This window comes from Diadema setosum, chromosome 14, assembly GCF_964275005.1.
Source record: "Diadema setosum chromosome 14, eeDiaSeto1, whole genome shotgun sequence".
Lineage (NCBI taxonomy): Eukaryota > Metazoa > Echinodermata > Echinoidea > Diadematoida > Diadematidae > Diadema > Diadema setosum.
The window spans coordinates 26,492,560-26,499,946 of NC_092698.1; the positions used below are offsets into that span (position 1 = coordinate 26,492,560).

A 7,387-nucleotide genomic window follows, 5' to 3' on the forward strand; every position below is an offset into this window, starting at 1 on the left:
CACATTAAACGAAGTGAACATCTAGAAGTTTACTGAACAATTACAGACCAAATGTCTCTATTGAACATTGTCATTTGCCTGCGGTGTAGGCTTTAGGCATCTTTTTATCATCTTTCCCGTTAGATTTTTTTTTCTTTCTCTCTTTCGCACGCATGCATACATGCAAGCACAAGTAGGCACAATTTTCTTTCCCTAACTTTCTGTCTCCCTACACCCCACTCTCATTTCTCTCTTTTAGAGATCGACTGATATTTTTCTGCAAGAGTGGCGTGTTTTACAAAAAGTATCAGTGTCTTTCACTATTCAAACGTTAAATTTAGTGGTGTGTAGATACACCTGCCAATAACTAACTGCGTAATTTCAGTTTCCTGAATGCCTGACATTAAAATCAAATAGATTCTTTCAACCTATTCATTCTGACTGATAACTTTTTTTTTTTAATTAAGATGTGGACGGAGTTCCAAGACGCTTGAATATAAATCTCCAGATTTGCCTCCTCTCACCTATATATATCAATCAGGACTTGCTTGCACAACACCCATCATTTTTAATGATCAAAAGATTACAGCCTATACATGCATAGAAAATGTCCTGGTAGAAGCATCCCTGTCCTTCAAAATAATACAATCTTAATTGGTCAACGTGACACAATGCGTCGTGATTCAGGTTTTACCGTAGCAATTCTGTAGTCGAGGCCCTCGATCCGTTGGCTTACAGGTCTGGATTAGTACTCTTGTATGATACGCGTAATTACATTTATTTGAATATCTAAAATGTGATTCTGTGAACCATGTTGACGAGCTATTTGATTACCGCATAATCTTATTACTCCTAACGTTCGTTTCAACATTGAATATAACACAGTAACCATGGTAATGTTGCATTTATCTGCACTTAAAGAACATGTCTACATCTAATTAATCCAATCTTTAAATTATCATGGAAGTTATCATGGAAGCCCCCGGAAAAAACAAAAACAAAACTAAAGGCTTTATCAACAGATATCCCTCTACTTCTGGAGCAGCAGAAGAAAGATTCACTTCCGGAAATGCGGCCTCTGCTGATTGCTGAACAGATAGAGCTAATTTCAAAGAATGTCTTCAATTTTCCCCCGGAATTTTGTACTCACGACAACAGCTCTGCCATCAGCCCTGTACTGGTTGAATTTTGTGTTTGACTTTTACACGCTATATAGTCAAATGGCTGTTCATGCTCCCCTTCTGTTGGAAATGGACTGTTTAGTTTCAAATGTTAATAGTCTTTGCCACTTTGTCGATTGTTATAGCCTGTGACGATATTGCTTATGCAGACAGTCAGGCTTATCCGTATTTTTTTTTTGTGCGCGTGTGTATGTTCCCATTTTTTTTTACTCTGTCTCGTACACTTATTATGTAATGCTAACAACACAATACACCCCTTTACATGGAAATTGAATAATTTTGTGTAAAGACAAAGAAGTTAGATAAGAGAGTGTTCGATATACAGTGTACTCAGACAAACATGGTTGATAAAAAAAAATCAAAAATCAGACATGGTTGATAAATTATAGCAATAAAGACATGAAACCTGGAAATCTTTATGTTTCGACACAAAGTGAGTGTGGTCAGATTTACTATGACAATTTAGCTGAGGTGGGGGATCCCATGAACTTTCAGCTCTCCCAATGATATGTCAAAAACGATATCATAAAATTTGGATTTTTGCTGTCAATAAATTAATTTTACAAAATCCAACTGAAATGTCATTACTGATCATTTGCTTTTTTGCAACACATGAAAGCATTCAATGATATGACACAATATTTTGTTTTTGATATCATGTCAGATCATTAAAATAATAATTATGTGTAGGTTAATTTCGAAATTCATAAGGCCAAGGGATCAACACTTCATCTGTTTGTTATGATTAAAACGAATATCATTTTTGTGTGTATGCAAGCTAGTGAAATTTGTGAAGCAAAAAAAATCTACCACTTTTTTTCATCTGTTTTTACCTTCTATTTCAAAACAACCTTGAGCATGAAGTGGAATATTGTACGGTAAACTATGTGTTAAAATCGTCTCGTGTTGACATAACATAATGATAGTTTCCAAAACCTACCACAAACTTTCCTAACATCTTGCAATCATGATTGGAGCGTTGCTGCTTGGGACAGAAGATACCTAATGTCCTAATTCTACATCCCACCCAGCATGTAAATCAGTTTAAGGTAGACTTTGGCGTTGCACTTTTCACCAACAGGTAAACCGTTTTCCCGAGTGTCGTGTCCCGCGCATTTTATGTCGTGTTTGTCATGTCAACACCTTGCACTTTGCCAGTTGTGCGTGACGTATGTCTGTTTGATGTAGGTGGCACTTTAAGCAAAGAGTACTAGTATTGAGTGCTTATGTGTGCAGGTCTCTCCAGTTTGTGAGATTTTTTTTTCTCTATATATCCAAGGGATGAGCGTTGTTTTTCTGTTTTAGTATCATTCTTTGCTTAAAAAAAAAATGAAATCACTTGGATCATGTGCGAAGTTGGAAGACAGGTTTTGACAAATACTAGTATGCGATCAGAAGGGGCCATCCCAAGAGACCGGCAACACCCAAGAGTCATGCGGCCCACGAGTTCGACATTGATTAAAAAAAAGGTCCATGAGTCATACAGCCCATGAGCTCGACACTAGGCAAATAAGGCCCATGAGTCCGACAGTAGGCAGACAAGGGCCACGAGTCCGACTCTAAGCAAAGAGGGCACACGAGTCCGACACTTGGCAACAAGGTCCACGAGTTCGACGTTACATCACGGAGCTTAGTGTGTCGATCTCATGGGTCTTTTTTTTTTTCGTTCAGTGTCGAACTTGTGGGTCTAGTTCGCCTAGTGTCAGACTCGGGGGCTTTATTTGCCAAGTGTCGAGCTCATGGGCTGTATGATTCGTGGGCTGTAAGACTCTTGAGCTGTATGGCTAGCGGGCTGTATGACGCAAGAGCGTCAAACTCGTGACGTGCACCTGATCAATTTTTTTTTTTTAAATCGGTCATTACATCGAGTAATTTTCGTTTAATACTTCCGTTAATTTTCGAGTAATAATGATGATGCTTTGATATGCAACTTCAGTGTGATAAATGACACAATAACCATCTTCGGCACGGGACTTGTGTATCCCTATGAAGTTCGGAATTATAATTGGGCCTTCAAAATTTATCATGACCGTTTTCTGCGCATGCTTAATCCGTTACCACGAAATCAATATTTAGGCCCCTACATGTGCAGCATTTACAACTGAAACGAGACACAAGAAGAATGGCTGTCGAACTACTTTAGATTTTGAGCTCTATTTGTTTGATCTGGTCCAGCCAGTTGTATATTCTATGGAACATTTAACGCTGACCACTCGAGTGGAACATCCACTCTTGATGCGATGCGGTATGAACTACCGTAATGCGTCTGGAACGGATGGCGCGTTTCTGCTGAACGACATTTATATCACTAACCCCATCATCGTTTCCAAATAGGGTGGAAGTGAAATTAGATGACAGATATGACCTTTTTTTTGTTGGATGAATATCAGATGAGAGATCTGCGGACCTGAATCAGCAAAGGACAGCCATGACTGGGAGCGCAGTTCGAATGAAAGCCAAATACTTGGTAATCGTCAAAGTGAGTTATTAACAGGTGTGTCGATCCTTTTTATAGGCAAACAGAGCAGGCGTCTCCCTCGGCTATTTTGGCTCGCCCTCCTAATTTGCCCCGCCGAGCTCAAGAAGTGCAAACCATTCACAAGATCTGCTTAAGAGGCATTCATTTTGTTTTTGTGTTTTCTTTGTCTTTTTCTCTTTCTGTGTTGTCGGCTTTGATGCTAGTTGGAAATTGCTTGGAAGTTGCCGTTCCCGTTGTTTTTATTTCTACGCAAGTGGACAACGCCGCGAAGCACACTAATGAGTGTCGTTCCGGCAGGTTGCCCGAGGTGTTCGTTTTTCAGCTTGACCCAAATTTGACGTTGGCCGTTGAACGCCTAGTGGCCCGATGAATACGTGAGTCGCCGAATCATCGTGTCATCTAAACCTTGCAGCAAAAAGGTTACACTGTCTGTTAACGATTCTCGCCTAACGATCAGACATTCACTGCAGACATTCGGTAAAACCACCAGGTCGTTACAAGATAACACATGTACTTCACAATCATGTACTGATGAGCACCTCCTGCGGCTCTACTAAGCGCATTTGATTTTCCTGTAGAATGCCTTGTGTGTAGCAAATGCAAAGGAATTTTAATTCCTTGAAATAAAACTTCCCGAGTGTAGCACCTGACGCGTTTTGTGTATTAATGGCTTCAACAAAACGTTATTCTGTTTCTGTTTTAGAACTAAATCTTAAAAAGCATATGTATACGCTGGCCTTGAAAGTTATTGTTTATTTTTAGAAGCTTTTTCGGCAGTAAACCTTTACTTCATTTTATTTAATTTCATTTATTCATCTTTATTTTCAACAAAGTATAATAGTGACAAAACATATGGAAAAGGGAATCACATATTCTACTACATGTATTACATCGAAATATATTATACACACATTATAAATTGTGAAGCGTAAATGTTTGATGACTGTAGTGCTGAAAATGTTGAAAATGGAGAAAAAGCTATAGAGCAGAGCTTGTAGGATGCATTCTCTTCAAAACCATTATTTCAAAAGGTACAGAAAAATGTCGTCGCGTTCGGGCAGAGAAACGTATATGAATTTATAGAGTGACAACAACACATCGGATATTGACGACAAAACAAAGACCTTACAAAGCCCTTTTAAGGTCGCCTTCTTGCCGGAAGGAATGGGGGGGGGGGGGAGGGGGCTGAGAAAGAGTCATGTGTTGAGTTTGAAACGGATCATATTGAACGTGGAAAGGAAATCGTTGATGAAAAGTAACGAGACTGTGTCTTAGAGCTTAATTATATAACTTACAGTCTCTCTTTTTAAAGCATATGAATAAAAAAAAAAATCTTGATGAAAAAGGAATTCGAAATGACTTATCTCCTTTTGCACACAATCAGTATTACATCCGAGAGCAGCTTCAGGACACATCTCTTCCGCCGCTGAGAATAATTGCATTAATACCACAAAATCGAAGTTTCCCTTGCCCTGGTACTCTGCAGATATGCTGATGCCCGTGTAATCAATGAACAATGCCCACATATACAAATCAGCTCTTTCTGTCTTATCCTTTGTCTAGAATGCATATATGCTTTTTGTTGTTGTTGACGTTATTGTTATTTTCATCTGAGCCCTTCGCATCTTTTCCCTCTCCGGTTGGATGTGAGGTGTTCCCTCCCCGTTCACAGTGAGCAGTCAGACACACCATCAGCTGGCGCGTGCATCTCATGATGCGTACAGATCATAACCTTCGGCAGGTTCACTGGGGAATCAGTCTGTTTTACGTCTAATTTAATACAATCCTCCTATCCTTTCTCAGTTGATGAAGCCTGGGCGAGGCGGATCCGCTTAGGGGAAAAAAAAACCCCAAAGAGAACAAACTAATGACAGAAACAAAATCCCCGACGTTGCAGTACTTTACACTTCTGTGACATCACTGAAGATGGGGCCCTCATTACGGCAGAGGGTTGTTTCGTTTATCCCTGCTGGCATCAGCAACATTAAAGGCCTTGTTTGATGATGTTCCTCGTCATAAGCAGCGTGCAGGCCATGGTCTGACACTGTGTGAAAATGATGAAGCTATGAATGAGAGTGGTCAGGAGTCGTTGTTGCATCATTCTGAAGGTTTCTTTTTTCCGCAGATAGGAATATTAGAAAAAAAAAACTGCTTGAAAAAATCTGTAGCATGATGATATGTGTACATAGCTATCGTGAACGTGATGGCATAATTACAAAAAAAAAAAAACTTTTAAAAACTTGAGGGTCTGTCTATCTTTTGTTTTTACATAGTTAAGGAAAAGTCAACTATATTAATCATTATAGCTGAACACTATCTTTAACAACAACGTAGCGTCGAAAACAATCAAATTGTCGGGACTCTGAGACGCGAATACATGTGAAAATTAGGGTTTTGTATATTAGGTTGTTTCTCCTGGATGGCTTTTGCGTATCTTTTCTTTTTGTTGCTGCATTTAATAGGCCTGTTGGGTTGCATTTGTGTACATTGCAATGCAATTCAATCCCTGTTCTCTTAAGTTAAACTCTGTTGTATGCAACATCGCGTCAGTTATTTCTGTCATACTGTGGAAATTACCATAGACTCGAACCCCAAGCATCTCGCAAACTGGACCTCCTGGCAAACAGGAGACTCAGCAATTTGCGACGTCATCATATGAAAACGATATACAGGAAATCAGAGAGAATGCAACATATTTTCAATTTTCCAACGCAATGAAAGAGCACTTGACTTACTTTTTTCAAAAGGCAGGGGGAACAATATTGCCCTTAATATATATAAAAAACAAGTCGAGGGAATGCGTACTTTTCACTTAAGAAAAAACAAATTTAGTGGAATTCTTTTTATTTGTTATGTCATTGTCCTGCGATGACGTCACGAACTAATTCAGTGTTCTCATGCAGCAACGGTGGCACCGAATTTTTTAAAAGAAAATTATACCTTTTGAACCCATTTTCCTCACACATCGCAGATGTGTTTTACTAATATTACTGCATTCACTCAATCCACATATATATATCTGCGTTTATTTGGGCTTCCCCTTTAAAGAGAGAGGCACACAAGTAGAGCGGGAGGACATTTTTTTTTTTTTTTTTGCACACACACAAAAAAAAAAGGCCCTGATGCAGGAAATCTCTCGTCGAGAGCGGGGGAATAGGAGTCTCAGAAATACTACAGAAAGATAATCCACCGGTAATGTTTGCAAATGAATCATTATTTGTGCAAAATCATTTTTTTTTTTATCGGCAATTAGATATCTGCAGTTTGATTACCAATAAGCATGAAAGCAAAATAACACCCAATTGCATGTGTTATTCATCCTACAATCATATTTACTATTACGTACGGTTCAATATTACGTAGCTGAAAGAATAAATCATATTGCTATCCGGATATACGTATTCATAAAAGTTGTTTGTGGGTTTCGGCACTTCACGGATCATCAATATTAATGTTTGTCATGGCAATCAACCAATTAGTCAACACTGCCTCCATACCTGTTTTCACGTGTTAAGTCCAGAGATCCTGTTGTAAAGGTTGCGCCAGCGCATCAGTTGATACAGAATGTGTTAGGCATGAGGAATGTAATTCAATAGCACTCTGGCCAAATTTTCTCTATTAACATATGGAATTTTAAGGGGGAGGGAGGGTGCGGAGGGGGGGGGGGGGGTAAGGGGTGGAAGCGAAATGGAGATGGCGGAGGATTATTCTATCGATGAGGCCACTAATTTCTGCCTGACCGCGCTCA

General features: G+C 39.2%; 1 protein-coding gene across 1 annotated transcript in view; it reads left to right on the top strand.

The window, feature by feature from the left end:
• Positions 1-7,387, top strand: part of LOC140237668 (uncharacterized) — a 95,650-nt gene that overhangs the window by 53,650 nt on the left and 34,613 nt on the right. The window lies entirely within an intron of this gene.